Source organism: Triticum dicoccoides, chromosome 4A (genome assembly GCF_002162155.2).
Source record: "Triticum dicoccoides isolate Atlit2015 ecotype Zavitan chromosome 4A, WEW_v2.0, whole genome shotgun sequence".
NCBI lineage: Eukaryota > Viridiplantae > Streptophyta > Magnoliopsida > Poales > Poaceae > Triticum > Triticum dicoccoides.
In genome coordinates this window covers 723199397-723216877 of record NC_041386.1, presented here as the reverse complement: position 1 = coordinate 723216877, position 17481 = coordinate 723199397, and the positions used below count along the sequence as shown (strand labels likewise).

General features: G+C 43.5%; 1 pseudogene; it reads left to right on the top strand.

Annotated features, from left to right (window-relative positions):
* The first annotated feature begins 1540 nt into the window (after window positions 1–1540).
* On the top strand, window positions 1541–10054 carry LOC119288186 (annotated as a pseudogene).
* The last annotated feature ends 7427 nt before the right edge of the window (window positions 10055–17481 follow it).

The following is a 17481-nucleotide window of genomic DNA, read 5'->3' as shown; positions in this document are numbered from 1 at the left end:
TAGAGTAAATTCAGTTTACTTATATTTGGTAGTTCAAGTTGTAATCTATCTCTACTATTCTCGGCCTCCAAGATTTGTATCTTATATAAACAGCCCTTCGAGGCCCTAATACATATTCAAAATCTCATACTCTTCAGTTATGCTAAAGCACATCTAGATGTGCACTAAGTATTGCACATCTAAGTCATATGCAATTGATTTTACGTGAAGATTTGTCTAGACAATTTTTATTATTTATTATTTTTTCTTTATAGTATGATCGAGTCACTTAAATTGGCAATAATTAGGGCACATCTAGATGTGCCCTAAACAAATGTGCCCTAGACAGACCCCTTACTTGAAGTGTGTTCAAACCCAGTCATTGTTTTCTTGATATTTCAGTTTATATATGTGAATTACAAAGAATTGTGCATCACAATTTCACCAAAATTATGCGATTAATACTCATTTTAATAGTATTGTGTAAACGCATTGTCCTACATAAAAGAGAAGATAAGATCTCCAAACATTAATCATAACTTGTATGAACAATACAATGCCAAACTCCATACATGAGCCCTCAAAGAAAAATATCGGTCAAAACTTGTTAGCCGTTACCCTGAAAAAGTCGCATAGCAACCGCGATGCATGTAGTACTATATTTACTTAGGCTTTACTTCATAGTTGTTGAAAAATATCATGTTTAACTTGAAAAATAAGGACGACTACGAAATATATCATTTAGACCTTTACATATATAAATAGACAATTGTACCGAGCCAACAACTTCCAACCATGAACATCATGATGTTTGGTGTGTGTATGTGCGTGTGCATATATACCGCCCCCATCGTGACTCAAGCAGTGACATCTAGTTCTACTAGTTGGAACACTCTTCCGTCACATTCGGATTTATGAAAGGCGAAGATGAAAGAGGAGCTAGTCTTTGAGAGATGGTAGATGAACACGAATATAATGTAAAAGTTGTATAAGGGAATAAGAGACACCAGAAAAAGGAGATACATTTATGTATGGACTATGCACCGAGTTGGTTCTAGAAGTGTGAGTCCTAGAGGTTCTCGAAGTGTGAGTACTACAACTGGTTCAAGATGGTTTATAATAAAATTGACTACAGTGACATGCAACTGATTAGCGAGATATATAACGTTCACAAGCCTGTAGATAAGATCACCAACATGGAACTGCTGAAGGTCAACTTTGGATGAAACAAGATGTCATCAGTTTGTTGGTCTGATCACCATCGATATAGTTGGCACTAGACTTAGGTTTAGCCTCTTTTATCTGTCCATTTATACTTGGTAGAAATCTTAATTTGGAACATAAAAGGTATCTGAGTCTGAGATATGCCCTTCTCCTATAGGAGTATACGAAGTGCAAATGTATTTTAGACTCGAACCATGTAGTATTAACAAACTGAAGATTTGCCGGTTCAAGAAACAAAAAATGTGAAGATTTGCGCGTCTTTGCCTTGGGGAAACGGCTCTGTATAGTACGCAAACTGAGCTCGAAGGCGGATTTTGCACTATCCGCTTCCGCTAGGGTGTCGGTTTAATTTCCTTCTCCGCTGGCGCGCGCCGAGCTCGGCGGCGGAATGGCGGTGGCGGCGGAGGAGGAGCGGTGCTGCATCTCCCACGCCTTCGACCGCGCCGCGCGTCGGGACCCCGCCCGACTCGCCGTCGTCCATGCGGGCGACGGCGAGCGCCGCTTCGCCTGCGGCGACCTCCTATCCGCCGTCTCCTCGCTCTCCCGCCGCATCGCCGCCGCGCTTCCTCGCCCTTCCACCGACCACCGCGGCGACGACGGATCCCCAGGTGCGTGCGTGAGCCGCGATGCGCTCGGCTGACATTTGTTGTCCGCTGTAATTCGCCCCCGCCCCCACCCCCCGCTCGGATCGACACGGGGGAGGCGCGGGCGCGACGCCTAGGGTGGTGGGGGTGTACGCCTCCCCGTCGGCGGGGTACGTCGCCGCCGTCCTCGCCGTGCTCAGGTGCAGGGAGGCGTTTTCCGCCTCTACTGCGGCGCCGGTCGAATCGGCAGGGGTTTCGCATGAGGACGATGTTCTTAAGGGCAGCTCTTGCCCTGTCCTGCGATTCAATGGCGACATCCGGCAAGGGTTGGACCATGGAGAGGTTGGGATTGGTGGAGATGAGCTTGCTTGGCCGTGCGAGCATGAGTGAGAGGCCGCGGGAGTTCTGCTATGTGATGTTCACGTCCGGTTCTACTGGAAGACCCAAAGGCGTTTGTGGAACGGAGAAAGGTAAACATTCGTATTGTTGTGAAATTACTTATGTCATCACTCATCATGGTATTATGTTGCTCCGCCTCTGAAATGGCAAAGGAATGGGTCGACATATTTTTAGATGCTAGCCTCATGTTCTTGACTTCTAGGTTACTACTCCACTTATTAGGCAGTTTTGCAATTTTATTATGGCGTGTCCATTAGGTGGTTCCCTCCCACTGAATTTTAGGTTTGGCTGAGCAACCAATTTACTGAGAAATGCTTCTTTTACTATCATGCGCTAGGTCTTCTGAATCGCTTTTTGTGGATGCAAAGAAGGAATCCTTTGTGTTCGGAAGATGTGTTGTTGTTTAAGACATCTGTCAGCTTTGTTGACCATCTTCAGGAGTTTCTTTCTGCTGTGTTGACTAGCACAACACTTGTCATTCCCCCCAATAATTGGAGAGCCAATCCAGCATCATTGGCCAACTTGATTAAGGTTACTTAACCTTCATATATGCGTTAGTCATTCTTCTAGTGAAAATACTTCTATGTGTTTGGTTTCCTTATCCAGCTAGTTTTTAAGTGTCTGATCAAAATCTCCAAAGCTTATTACTTGAATAATATTGCATATGAATCTCAGAAACAAAATTACCGTTTCAAGAATTCAGTTTGATATTGTGGAATTACCATTTAACACTGGGATAATGTACTGTACCATTATCATAGCAAACAATATTTATAGTTTGTTGCCGTTGTAATCAAGGGATTGTCTGAGGCTCTTTCCTGTTTGACTTGAATAGATGCTTCACAAAATAATAGCTCCTAGAATGTTATTCCTGATTTTCTTGGTCCATCATTACATAAAACTCCCTTGTCTTTTTGGTATAACATTCATTGCGCTTGCATTGGCTTATGTTGTCATAGGCATATCGTATATCAAGGGTGACTATAGTTCCGTCGCTGAAGGAGATAATTCTACCTACCCTGGAGAAAAATATTTCATGTGGATATAACTCTCTTAAGATCTTGGTATTTAGTGGGGAGATTCTGTCCTTAGTGCTGTGGAAGAGGGTTCGTGAAATTCTGCCAGAGACTACTATCATAAATTTGTATGGAACAACAGAGGTGAGAAAGTTACCCACCAAATATTTTCTGTTTTTTTTTCCAGAGGAGATCAAGTCTATTTTCTCTCTCTGATACATTCTTACTCTTACCTATTGTTTTCTCTAGACAATGCCAGTGCTAATCAACACTACTTTGGCCAGCCGGCTGAATTTTCCCAACTTGGCTATTAATAAAAAGGATGTTTAAATATTTTCATTGCATTCACATAATTGAGTTATCTGTGCGATCTTTATGCAGATAAGTTTAAAACCTTCTAAAAATTTCATACAGAATTAGGCTTGAGACAGGGAGTTCTTTGCTCCTGCTATGGATGTACATTTCCTCCCCAAAAATTAGGCTCGTGACAGGGAGTGCTTTGCTCCTGCCATTGGTACATCATTTACTAACCACAGTTTTACTGCTATCTATTAAATGTAAATTTAGGGGAATCATTGTAATGAGTTGGTATGCCGTAATAAGGACTAAGTGCTCGAGTTCCCTACTACCTCTTACGCCCAGAGATGAACTTTAAAACTGAATTTCTGGCCCTTTTTCATCCTGAGATGTTAAATTTGGTCTGGAATTACGACACAGAAGAGATACATAGAGTGTTGCAATCTGAGCAACATGTTAAATAGAAGAACAGAAATGGCATACTTTTGTCCCTAATATCCATCAATCTATGAGCTCAGTTGCATCATTGTTTCATCTCACTGGGGGCTTAAAATTACTGTTGTTTCTTTTTTGCTATCTTTTGTTCAGTTTAGTCCACACAGGGACTGGTTCAAATTATAGTGTTGGTGTTTGTTATGCATCTTTATTCAAAATTTGTACTTGTGTTTTAGGTTTCTGGTGATTGTACATTCTTTGATTGCAAAGATCTGCCTGCAATTTTAGAGCGTGAAGAAATAACCAGTGTACCGATTGGATTTCCTATTGCAAATTGTGAAGTTTTTCTTGTGAAGCATGCTGGGATTGCAGCTGAAGGTGAAATTTGTGTCAGTGGAGCATGTTTATTCAATGGTTATTTAGCTGAGTTTCTGAGGAGTAATCACACTGAAGGCAGTGAAAGTTCAACATACTACAAAACGGGTGACTATGCTCGACGGCTGAAGGCTGGTGAACTTGTTTTCCTTGGGAGAAAGGACCGTTCTTTAAAAAATTATGGGCAGCGTTTTTCACTAGAAGAGGTAGAATCCACCTTAAAGGAACATCCTGCTGTCAGTGATGCTGCAGTTACTTTCCAAAGTAAAGGGTCTCCAGATTATAAGGCATACCTGGTGTTTAAGAGTAAGGATGAAATTTTGAAAGATAGCCTGTCGTATAGAGAAGTACATTCTTTTCAAGATATCATGGCATCAATTCGAAGTTGGCTCATCAAGAAGGTTCCACCATTTATGGTTCCAAGCTTCTTTATCCCCATGAAGTCCTTACCTTTGACTTCTTCAGGAAAGGTTGACTATGTCAAGTTAGCAAGTTTGGAGTGTGCATTGGAACCATGTGAAATTGAGCGAATTGAGTCTGGAACTGGTCCAGTTAATCCACATTTAGAAGTTATTAAAAAGGTCTGTTCTTAGTTCTGGTGTTGTCTCTTGTTTTTACCTTTTCACCTGAAAACTTCTTATTTTTTTTAATCTGACATTTGTGTGTGTGTTTCTGTTTCTTCTTTCAGTTTTTTTTATATCTTTGGATAGTGTCCATTCATGTTCATGTTGTACTGATGCCGCCTCCATCTACAATAGGCATTTTGTGACGCCCTGCTTGTTAATTAAGTTTCTGAGTTTGATGATTTTTTCACCTTGGGTGGTAACTCAATTTCTGCTGCCCATGCAGCCCACAAGTTGGAGATTGACATGAGGCTGCTTTATGTCTATCCAACCCCTTCGAAGCTTTTGCATGCTTTAATTGTGGAGCATAGTAATTCGGTTTCTCCTACTGATGAACCTCAGCCTAAGAAGGGCATGAACTTATCTGCAAGTCTACAGGGACTATTCGACCCGATTGCTGCAAGTGCGGATGACAGTTATCATGTTCGCAAAGCACGGATAAATGGAAAGCGTGCACATTATCACGTTGCAGGGAGTTATGGAAATGAAACAGAGGGCCAGCTTAACAAATATCCATTCTCTCCTAATGATAGATACCAGGCAAATGACATCTACTTGGGTACATGCTTGAAGGACAGAAGCAGTGCCATGGTGAGTCAGTGGATCCTGAACTTTTGTTTACACAAGAAGTGGTCTATTGGGCGTTGCAACAGATTTATGCATGATGATGAAGGGAAGCTGCAACTTGAAGATGTTTGCTCATATGTTTCATACAACAAAAGAGGTTATCTTCAGGAACTTTGGAACATTCCTTTGGATTCATGTGTTGATGCGTCAACTTTGCTTGTCCTGAACAATGGGATGATAAACATATTTATTGGGTCCCATTCACATTTATTTCTCTGCATCGATGGTTGCAAGTGAGTTTTGCTTGCTAGTTCTTAGTCATTGTTTCTATTATTTTTCTTATTACTTTGAATGCTAAATCCTCGGTCTGGTGCGCCAGATATACTCTCATGTTGTTCTTATTGATTCGGTTAATTTGAATCTGATTCAATGAGATAGCAGTTCCGATCGGACATATGCATACTGAATATCTTGAAAATTTACTTCCAATTTATTATGCAGTGGTTCAGTGAGGTGGAGTGTCAAATTGGAAGGACGTGTGGAGTGTTCTGCTGCTATTACTGGTGATTTTTCAGAGGTGACTTGACTCTTGAACTAGTTGACATAGCAACTGGCCAGTCATTTTGTGATCTAGCTCATCATTAATCTGTTGGACAGGTTGTGGTTGGATGTTATAAAGGGAAAATTTACTTTCATGATATGTTGACTGGCAAACTATCTTGGACAGTTCAAACAGATGGAGAGGTACAATTGCTGCATTTTTATTTGAAACATCTTTTAAACCTCACTTTGAAATATGGCATATGTATTTTCATCCCATCTCTGAGGAACACTAAGAATGACAAGGGACTGATTATTTTGTGTGCTAGACGTAAATAAAACTATAATAGATCTCAGCTTTGGGATGTTTGATTTTAAGAAAATCTTCCTGACTGTATGTTCATGTTGAGTAGGCTATGGTTCTTTAACTGCTGCAAGTGAAATAGTAAAGGGGCCAAATGTCACGCTCAAGTTATGCAAAGGCCCATGATGGTAGTATTTCTGGCATATGGAATTTGATAATGCAGTTACGAAGTTATACGATGATTATTTTGTTACAGCATACATGATGGAACATCTTAAGAAGCATCTAATATTTTTGATATTTCATATCCCAAATTAAGAATCTTCTTTCAGGTAAAAATGCAACCAGTTGTTGACAGGACAAGGAATTTAATATGGTACCATCCCATAATCTTTCTTTTGTTCATCATAGTACGCTACTATCACTTGTCACAGTTCTCTCTGTATATAACTTTTCTCTCAGTTTAGATGAAAGCACATTTGTTATTATGATAATAAAATGTTATGTTTTCAGCTAGAATGAGTGAACCAATGATCTGTCTACTCACTCTTCAATCATACAGAGACATAAGTTTGCACAATAGACGACTGTACTGCTGTTAAATGTTTTTGTTAATAATATGTTGTGTATGATTGTCAGGTGTGGCTCTTATGATCATCATTTATATGCACTAAATTACAAAGATTGTTGCTGCGCTTATAAAGTATCTTGTGGTGGAAGCATCTATGGTTCTCCTGCTGTGGACATGGTATTTTTACTGATTCACAGCATGCATCTGCCTTAAATCTGTGCAAGGGCTCTATTGATCTTGTGTTATCTGGATTGCTCCTTGCAGGCACATGACAGGATCTATGTTGCTTGTACGAGTGGCCTTGTAACTGCAATATCCCTTGAGGTGACTTATGATATATTCCCCGTGATAACTTTAAAGGAGAAAATGTGCATGTTTTTTCTTTTCTTTTTATCGTTTTTTATATTGTTTCCATGGGAATTGTCTGCAGCAAAGCTAGTAATAGAAAGTAAAATAATTAGCAACGAGTGAGTATCCAGAGTCTTCACTGGTTTCTTTTGGTGGTAGCAGGTTCCATCATTCAGAATAGTTTGGCAATATGAAGCTGGGGCAGCAATTTTCAGTTCTCTTGCCATCGATCATCAAAGTGGAAATGGTAATTTTTAAGCTAGCCATGAGGCATGAGCACAGATGTTCTGCAATTGTCCATGCGTATTTTATGATTAAATTTCTTTGGCACAAAAAAGAGTTACAAGGATGCAACATTAAAGGTAGCAAGAGCCAGTCGATTTTAGGAGTTGGTCCACATTCAGATTTAATTTTTGAGAACTCACATTTTCACCATTTAGTTATGCCTACTTTTTCATGTGTATTTCACAAATGTTGATTTTTTTGCCTACTTTTTCATATGTATTTCACAAATGTTGAATTTTTTTTGAGTGATCCACTTTTTCTCATCCAAGACTTCCAAGTTCCCTAGTAAAATCCGAATCCCATATGCTCCTCCCTGGCACGACAGCATCAGAGCATTGGTTAAAACCATTATTTAAAAGTGTAACCATTGTGCAACCGTGCATGTCTCGAGCATACTTTTGGCTAGCTATGTGGCATATGCTTTAAGGTGCCAAGTTTAATATTATAAAAATTTAATTAAACATAACATGTGTATTGACCTCAGTCAATGTGTGGGTTCGATAAGGAATGTACTGGGAATTTGCTATGTACGTTCAGTATTCTTCACTTAAGGATGCCAATTTATGCTGATTACTAACTTTCATCTTGCAGTTGTTTGTTGCTTGGTGAACGGTTTGGTGATCGCATTGAACTCACATGGCACTGTTGTCTGGAAGGTGGAATAGCTCTTCTCCCTGTTGTGTTTGTGAAGCTATTGTTACAAAGTTACAGTCTGCAACAGATTGATATACAAAGGAACAGTTATTCTTTTAAAGTTGTCTGGTAGACACACCAGACATCTGCTAGACTAAAGCTAACTATCCAGCCTACAGAACTAACTAACATTGAGCGGAGTACTCAGAGAACAATTGTAGTTTGTGGATGCCAATTTATGTTTTGGACGCCCTTGTTTTTAAGTCTTGTCGTATCAAGATTTTATTTGGTTTTGATCTTGTTGTTATTTAGTATTGTTCCATACTGTCAATTTTGTTAGTATTATTTAATTGTTTATCACAGAGTCATAACTAATTTCTTTAAAACCCAGGCAACTGTTGGTGGTCCTATTTTTGCTGGTGCATGTGTGTCATCTGCCCTTCCTTCTCAGGTACTTTGAGAATTCTGAAAACAGCTGTTTCCTCGTGACCTAATTGTTCACAAGTTGATGTGTTCCCAGTTTGAAGTAAACTGAACCAAACTTTTGCATAATGTCAATGGCAGGTGCTGATACCTTCCCGTGATGGAAGTTTGTACTCTTTTGATATTGTAAGTCTTACGTACTGAACTTCCAAATTTCTCTTTTGAGACAACATAATCTTTTGTACGGGCACTAGTGGGAGAGTGGCATGCAGTTGGTTGCATGATGATCATTTCATATAATTCTTTCGTGTTCTAGATAATAGTGTTAAATTATACTCATTGTAAATGTTTACGTCATTTCCAGAAATACAGTTAATGATCATAGAATCTCTGCCACTGTTGTGTTTACTTATTTTCTGATGTCAATTTAGCAGCTGCGGGTAATTCTCAAGTTCTTTTTGTGTTAAACAATTGAACTTTATTTATTGCATGTTATGTTTACTAGGAGATAACGGCTTATCTTCACTTTAAGTACTTAAACATTAATGATTTCACCACAGACATCTGGTGATCTTCTTTGGTCATATGACGTCAGCGACCCAATTACTGCATCTGCTTTTGTTGATGAAGTGTTAGCATCAACGCCATCTGGAGCTTCAGAGAGGTAATTGGCATATCGATAGCAAAGTCTTATAGCAAATAGGTGTCAAGAAAATGTTATAGCTGTTCTTTTTGCAGATTTGCTTGTATCTGCACAAGTTCTGGGAAGGTCCGTGTCCTTGGGATTAGAGCTGATGCTGAGCAGGGGAAAGATGGTTACTCTGTGCAAGAGTTTGCAGCCATGGATCTTCCTGGGGACATCTTCTCGTCACCCTTGATGGTGGGCGGGCGCATCTTTGTTGGCTGCAGAGATGATCGGCTACATTGTCTCTCAATCACCTCACATCCATAATCCATTTCAGACATATCCAGTCGAACTGTTTTGCTTAGTGGCCAATAGAAGAATTATTGGTGACGTCTTGATGTTTTGAACAATCAACAAAGAAGAAATGCTCAAGATACTGGTGCTTGGGTTCCAAAGGTTGGATTTCCAAACCATAAATCTTTGGTTAAGTGCTTGATATTCAGTATCACAAATCAGATTACAACCTTGGTGCTATCCCGAGGGTACCGGGTTCAAAAGCGGAAGCAGAGCTATAAACAGTCCTCGCTCCTTTTCTGCGGAAAATACACCTTCAAGCATGGTCGATGTACTGATAGGTCTCTTTTTATGCATGAGAATTATTGTTTTTCTTTTGTTAGAAGATCAGAATTGGTGGTCGAGAGCAACGTGTTCATGTGTACATAAGCTAGCTGATGTATCAAGGCAGTGAAGAAATATATGTAATGTGCCAAATCCACAAGTTTTGATCCATTTCAGTGATCAACAACATATGGCCGGTTCCAAGTTCCTTGTTCGAATGTTCTTATATACCGTTGAATTGTTCCAACATTCCGAAGTTTACATAACTTATAAATTATCCAAAAACCTTAACCAGTGCAGGAAATGAATTTGTGGAAGAACACATGATTGACGGCATAGTCATGCACCAAGGGGACACAATGTTTTTGGAGAGGCAGTAGTATGGCATCGACTCTACCATGAGCGGTGATAGGGATGCATCTCCATGAACATCTTAACGAGGCCGTCCTTCTGTTGGAGCCTGTTCAAATTTGTGTGCTGATGTTGATCCCAGAGTTTTTTTTTTCACTGCAAGTTGTTCTCAGCCGCAAGCCATTAGTGTTCAGGAGACTATGAGCATGTAAGTACTTTGTGAAATGCAATTTTATTTCTGATACCTCCTAAATCTGGATTGGACCGGCTTTTGCGAGACCTAATCCAGTAGACATGTATAAGCCACTAGTGTTCACGAGACAAAGGTAAGTAATGTGTGAAATGCAATCTGGATTGAACTGGCCATTGCGAGAGCTTATCCGATAGAGATTTATAAGCCACTAGTGTTCAGGAGACTACCACATGTAAGTAATGTGTGAAATGCAATTGTTAAGAGAAATATATTCCATTCAATAGAATGAAAAACAAATGAACGATAAACGGTACCATTGCATAGGAAAGACAAAAAAAGACACACTTGCTATGGAAATGCCTCCATAAGTGCAGGCCTGGGATGAATCAAGTCCATGCATTCCTCACTAATGATAACATTGGGATCTAGCATTGAAAAAGGAACACAAAAGGTTTCAATGTACATCATTCCTTCTATCCAACTTCCAAATGTTGCTAACTAACAAAATAATAATTAGTCACGAGCTTATGTGAACATTCGTGGTTCAGTTTGTAGTTACAGAGAAACATAGATTAGCCTATAATTACACACAAACCAAATACTTTGTAGTTACACTGAACTATAAAATTGAGTTCAAGTTATGATGCTCAAAATAAAAATCTCTTGAGCCAGAGATACGAATTCATTGATTAACAACTGGCAAAATTAGAGATTCTTAGAAATCCTTAGAGAAGAAGATTCTCCAAATAAGATTTTGCAGCCATGCATAATGATCAACACCATCACCAACAGAACGATAGCATGCCAGGGACAACCCACATAGGTTGCACCCTGCTATCACGACCCATGAATATGAAGATGTTTGGATTAAATTTGGAGGTGGGCCCATCTCCCTGTAGTGGCTTTCCCAACTCAAGGGCAACCCAATGTTTAGAGTCATGGTTATAGCAGTATACGCAGTTGCTCCTCCCTCCCCATATCTCTGGGTTCATGCAAGACAATGCCTGACTTCTCTTGTCGGTGCTGATGAATATCGCCCAATTCTCTAGCTTCTCCACCTTCAGCCATAGTGCAGGTTCAACCGATAAGTCAAGGCGGAAGACTTCGAAGGTTACTCCTGTTACTATAATGGGTCCTCGCAAGGCCACCATGAGAAGCATATCGCCGCAAATCACCAGCCATCTATCGGAATGGTGCCATTTCTTAATCATGCTTGACTCCATAACTGGTATTTCCTGTATGCAAATCTGGGGTGTCAACTGCACTTTGAAGAGTTTGAGATCCGAATCGATGCCAAAAACACGACCTTTGAAGACCACTATTTGCTTGATTGGTCCATCGTCAGGAGAACGTCTCACCCAATATTGACTACCAACACGCCAAAACAAATTGCGCGATTCGATATCGACAATGATATGTGAGTTAGGTGATGCTAGAGGAGCTGTGAGGGCAGCATAGAAGAGCTTGATGTCCTTAATGACCGGTAGACGTGGGGATGAGACACTAACACCTGTGAACACATCAACAACGAGACATGATTTATCTCTTGAGAAAATGAGATGACCATAGGAAGCACCACTGAAGCGAAACCCTTTTAGAGGACTTGGTGGGGTATTGTTTTCACCAAAAATACTACCCAAGGGAATCTGACAGCAATGGTAGGTGTCTTGGTTTGCTATATTAGTGGCTTGGCATGGCCCTGTTCGTACCAGGTTGTTGGTCATGGGAGGACGGCGAGGAAAGCACAAAGAGACATCAGGCCGGAGAAGGAGAGGTGGGAGGAGTGGCACCAAGGTGGAGAAAGCGGCACGCCAAGAGCGACAGGTTGCAGAAAAGGCAACAAGATCAGAGAACGAGACGAGGCCTAGCCGAGCAATGATAGAGTAAAGCAGACCCTCCGGGAGATCTGGCCACCCTCGCAATCTGTACATGGTGCCGGTGACACAAATGGAGCAGGCCTTCTCCTTGCAAGTAATCGCAGCTTCCCTGCAACAAATCACCAAACAAAGGCATGTATTAAAAGTTTAGAACAATGGACCGAATAACAGAAAAGTAACAGAGTGAACAGTACAAGATCCTGATATGCTAGTTGTAATAGGCACATAGTTATGATAATGAAAGCATACAAAATCCCAGTGACTTCAACAACATTGATACGGAATAACCTCGAAACAGGTTTTCGCCCCGCTTTATATATAAAACACCAACCATACAAAGTATACGGCTGAACAATACAAGATGGCGAGGATTCGGTTGACCTAGCTAGGTAGGGTGTATATGTATACCTGACGGACGGCGAGTGGAAATAGATGATATGGCGACGGCGAAGATTGCAGCGGAGACGGCGACGGCGACGGTTGGGGCGGAGACCTCCGGCTCGGCCAGTTGATTTCGACTTCGCTGTATACTACTGGGCGACGGCAACCGAGAATAGTTATCAAGGTGGGCTGGGCTGGGCTGGACCATCTACGTGCCCAAACCTGGCGTAAAACACCCACGCAGGCTGCGCGGGCTGCAGCACAATTGGCTTGCCCGGTCGCCCACGCTCTGGCTCGGCATCTTTTTCTTTCGAAAACACTAACGCCCACACGTGTGGGCGTTACCCAACTCGCCCACACGTCCGGATTGCCGTTCACTGTCTTTTGCACGAATCTTGACACGAAAAGGTAGATTTGGTGTGCCACGTAGGACGGGGCTGGTGTGTGGGCGTTGGAGATTTTGCCCACACGCCCGCACCACGCTGTTTGCCAGCTGCGTTGTGTGGGTGAACTGCTTTTCGCCCACACAGCCACCACCTAGGTCACGCGCGTGTGGGCGAACTGCTTTTCGCCCACATGACACTCCTACCTTGTGGATGGCAACTGCACTTACGCGAATGTGGCAACTCGGTACACACACATGGCAACTGTGATTCTTTACTACACGGCAACTGCAGTTACGCGAACATGGCAACTCGGTACACACACACAGCAACTGTGATTCTTTGCTACACGGCAACTGCAGTTACGTGAACGTGGCAACTCGGTACACACACATGGCAACTGTGATTCTTTGCTACACGGCAACTGCAGTTGCGCGTACGTGGCAACCAGATAAACATACATGGACACTGTGATTAACAATACATGGCAACTATGGTTGGACCACACGTGACAACTAGGTAAACACACATGGTAACTACTGTTTTGACCATATGTGGCAAGTAGTTAATCACACATGGCAACTACGGTTTGATTACATGCGACAACTACCATAAATTAGACATGTCAACTATAGTTAACCAAAACAGATAGAGTTGCCATGCTTTTACAACTACACTTGCCATCCCAAATAAGTACATCTGCCAACCAGGATGGCAACTAAATCGTCATCCCGTGGGGTACCAAACGTAGCTGTGTCAGGATGTGTGGGCATTTTTGTTTCGTGCCACACGCACGGGGTGGAGATGAGTAGTATTTGTTGGACGTGTGGCACGAAGTAGCCGCCCCCACACGTATGAGCAATTCTAATGTTCGCCCACACACAGCCCGTGTGGGCTGCCTCCTACTCACACCACACACGGTGTGTGGGTGCATGTCGTATATGCCACACGTGTGGCAGTTATCAGCGTCCTTTTCTTTTGCTCTCGCTTTTGTTGCTGCTGGCACATGGAAAAAAAGCCAGCTACCACTTTTTCCTTTTCTTTGAGATGCCAGTTTTTCTTCTTAATTTTGGAAAATGATGAAATCAAAAACTGTTGGTGTATTTTTTCATGAATTCCTCAAAATATTCGCTAATTTTAAAATATTAATAACTTAGAAAATTGTTCTCACATATAAAAAATATTAATGAACTTTAAAAATTCGCATAATTTTTAAAAATGTTCATGAATTTATAAATTATTTTAAAAATATTTAATAATTATAAAATGCGGTGTGATCCCTTTAGTCCCGGTTCTGCACCAATTATTATAGGGCAGAAAAAAGACGGACGACAAGTGGAAACAGGTGTGATGCACCAATTGCAGTGGGCAAGGTGATGGCGACAATGCGGTGGACAAAGCGATGGCGGCGATGCGGCGAAGATGGCGGCGACATGCTCTAGCTCCGGCAGTCAACTTTCTCTTTTCGAAAAAGGCTTTTGCCTCGCTTTGTATAAAGCAACAACCACCAACATTCGAACCGATACAAACCAGAACACATCGCTTGAAACCCACACACACCCAGGGCCAGATACATAGGTGCCAGAGGGCTACAACAACAACATACTGAAAGACTCGACGTAGACTACAAGAGAAGACCGCCTTCGGCGCCCTTCCGATGAAAGATACCGCGAAGAGGTGAAGTTGAGATTCAACGAAACTGTGTGCTCCAAGACGGTGCCTTTGGGAAGGACACGACACCATAGTGCCGCCACTATCCAATCGAAAGATCAGATTTTTCATCCGAAGCACAATGCAGGGAGGGAGCAACAACAATGGAGACTCTAGGAAGCCGATGCGCCCACAAGCGCCACCTTTGTTGGTCTGGACGAAACCTGATAGGGTTTTCAACCGGAAAGCATAATTCGCTTTCGGTACTGGTGTGGCTAGGGACATGGATCATAGCCGAACACCACCACGGAACATCGAAACGCCAACCACCACAACACCCATATGGCCATGGCTGCTAGCTGCCCGCACCTGAGCCACGGGCTCAGCCCACGAGCACAATGGCTCCCACCACCCGAGTCGCCTCCCAAAAACCAAAACGCTCCAAAGGTCCTCCATGGCTATGGGCGATGAACCGACCACCGACAGAGCCGCCAGTGAGGCAGCAGCCAGAATGGCCAAGTCTATCGGGGAGCACCCAGGTTGGAGAAGAGGTGAGGCGGGAGCGGACTACGTTGACGTCTAACTCCCTTCCCGATGATGGGTGGCTCAAGCGCATCGGCGTCACCCCTCTCTCTCGTCACCTCTCCAAACGTCACCCCTGACGCCCAACTAGGGCTCCCTACCTAGATCTGCATTTGGCACAAACCGGCCACCCGCTCAATGGCGCGAGAAGTCGGACCGGCCACAACCTGCAACAGAGAGAGCCAGGAGCATCCACATGAACTGCACGTACACGAGCCGACGCCTAGCCGCCGCTGCGCCACGGCCCGCACACCATCGTGAGCCGCCACCACGCCATAGCAACTCATCCCACGCGGTGACCCACCCGACTAACGCCGCCACCAGCATGCCTTGCACACCAGCAATGCCGCAAACATCACCTCGAGCCGCTCGCCAAGGACCAGGTCTAGATCCGGGCGGATCTAACCGGTTGCAGCAAGCACTCACTGCCGCGCCCCTTGGCCCCTCACAACCGGTAGAGCAGAGGAGAGAGATGGATCCCACCATCGAGGGAACCCCACCGGTGGCGCTGAAGGCCCCCGCAACCACCAGCGACCGGATAAGGCCGATCCAAAGCCGCCGCGACGGCACGGGAGACCACCACCATGCATAGCCCACCGCACCCGAGCTGTGCGACCATGTCACCGTGGCCCAAACGCCCGCAAGAACGCCGCCGCGCCCCACACCAACGCGTCGGCTCCGCCCACCGTCGTCTCCCCGCGCAAGACGACACCGAGCGGGAGGTGAGGAAGCCCCATCGCTGTCGATGCCGGCCCAGCTTTGCCCGGCGACGCGTCCCGGTGGCGGCGGCGAGGACGGAGGATGGGAAGGGGGCCATGGGCCGGCGGCGCTAGGGTCCCCTAGGTCATGAAGTGGGCACGACACGGGAGGGGGGGGGGGTACAAACAAGGAAAAAAATTGAAATGGTGAGCTGTGCCCTTTGTATATTGGATGCAATTTTCTTGGGTTATGACATTCTACGCTTGACACTAAATTGACGTCATAGCGCGCTAAATGAGGCTAAATTGTACATAATGTGTTTAACGTGATGCCTTTTAAACACTACAATGTGCTATTAAAAACTATGGTACCTAGCGTTGGCAACAACCGAGAGAACTGTTATCAAGGTGGGCCATCCGTCATTGTTCAGGTCGGATTTCTTTAGTTGGGCTGGACCATCAGTGCCCAAATCTCTCTGCCATTATGAGCGTTATTGATCTTGATTCCCCCCATAGAAAACATTATTTCCCCTTATTGATTCTAACTATTAAAGTGAGAATTTAGTGAATACGAGGCTGATGCATCACATGGCCCCCGTTAGCTCCGTCGGCGTAGGCATCACGCCGTCACACGGCCGTCGCCGCCCGGGTAGCCGGGCCCACCTCTATGCCGATGACCCGACCTATGCCGACGGCCACCGTAGGCATATAGCCAGCGCTGCCGACAGCCGAGCTATGCCGACGGCCCCCGTCGGCATAGGTGGACTTGTGCCGACGACTTGTCTACGCCTATGGGTTGACCTAGGCCGTCGGGATACCTCTATCTATGCCGACGGGGGCCGTCGGCATAGAGTAGGCCGTTGGCAGCTGCAGTTATTCTGGTAGTGATGGACCATGACGACGACGATGCTGCCACCTTGAGTACGACAGATTAAGCATTCATATAAACATAATATGTACTGGACATCCATGATTCAAAGTTCAAAGGAGGGGGTGCCCTCATTTATAGGCTAAGCAGGGGCCCCTATTTTCATACACTGAACATCCATACTTCAAAGTCCAACTCATTTTCGTACAGAAGCAATGTATTTTCAAAAGTATCCATCCACTGCAATTTTTAACTCTGCAAAAGCCTGCCTATTCCTAGCAATCTCCAAGCACTTAAAGTAGTTACCACATTTAACATCTCCGACCTGTTCAATCTCTCAGGTTGTCATGGCTCAGAGGTAAAACAAAATGATCAGCAAACCCAAAGTGCAAAAGGAAAATAACATGAAAACAAAATCATGTGTGTTGCAAAATCAACTTATCATGTAAAGGGATTCACTACATGAGCATCGGCAGAAATAGCACATGATGAACAACATTTTGCAATGAATGCAAAACCATGAGGCAAGCAAATCAAGTTCAAAGCCATCATAGTGCTGAAATTAAAGACCTCTCAAGACCAACATAATTGGTTCCTAATTAATGAAGTCACGAGATTCTACATTGACATCTCTACCAAAGGTTGGACAGAT